Source organism: Manacus vitellinus, unplaced genomic scaffold, assembly GCF_001715985.3.
Source record: "Manacus vitellinus isolate BGI_N305 unplaced genomic scaffold, ASM171598v3 scaffold_213_pilon, whole genome shotgun sequence".
NCBI classification, from domain to species: domain Eukaryota; kingdom Metazoa; phylum Chordata; class Aves; order Passeriformes; family Pipridae; genus Manacus; species Manacus vitellinus.
In genome coordinates this window covers 7,858-8,933 of record NW_021939498.1, presented here as the reverse complement: position 1 = coordinate 8,933, position 1,076 = coordinate 7,858, and positions in this window count along the sequence as shown.

Genomic DNA, 1,076 nt, shown 5'->3' with positions numbered 1-1,076 from the left:
GCCGGCCCCAGCTGCGGTGGCAGAGGCCCCGTTAATGAGCTGCAATCCTGATGAATGTGGCAGCTCTCCTGGAACGGGCTTCATTAGCCGCCCTCGGACCTGAGCGGAATAACAAGCGGCTCCGTGGGGCGCGGGACGGGGACCCCCCTCCCTCTGTGAGCCCCCTACCCAGGGATGGGGAGCACGCAGACACGCTCTGGCTGGGGGGGGGCTGCAGGGAGGGTCCCTGGCACCCGGGGGGCTCAGCACCCCCGGGGTGGCCGCAGTCACACTGCTCAGCACCCCGGTCACGGCACCACCGCCCCGGCTGCCAGGCTGGGCAGCTCGGGAGGCTCCCGAGCCCCCCTCGCCCCCCAAACCGGCTCTGTCCCGGGGGCACGAGGGTGCTCAGCACCCGTTCGCACAGAGCCAACCCCTCCACCCCCCCAGGACCCCGCGGTGCCCCCGCACTGCGCCTTGGCCACGTCTCCCCTCTGTCTCCGCTCTGTTGTGGCTCCTGGGGGAAGCAAGACCCGGCTGAGACCTCTCAAACTCGTGTCACCTGGCTCCCGGCCCCTCTGCTGTCCCCTGGGTGGTTGGGGCCAAGCCAGGGCAGCGCTGGAGCCGTGGAGACCCCCCCAGCCCTGCTCTGGCGCTGGAGCCCAGCTGGGTCCCCCCGTGGGCTCTGGGGGTCCCTGCCCCTGGCAGCGGGAGCCTCCCCCCACCATCATCACACCCCGACGGCCCCGCGGCCGCTCCCCACGTCCCTGTCACAACAAAGGAAAACATCTCTGGATGGAAACTGCGGGAGGGTCGTCACGGCAACACTGCTGCAGGATTTCACCGGAAAGCCGGCGTTTGGGCTCAGAGAGACGCGCTCGGTCCCTGCCCGCACAGACACCGGGGCTGGGGCTGGGGGGGTGGCACAGAGGGATGGGGGTCACCCCACAACCACTGCCCCGGGGCCACCCGGCCTGTCCCGGCAGGGCTGGGGACGTGGGGCACGGCAGGGACCTGGTGATGGCAGGTGGTGCCTCGTGGGAGCAACTCGGTGCTCCCGGGATGATGCCGCTGGATGTGGGGCTGGGGGTGTGGAA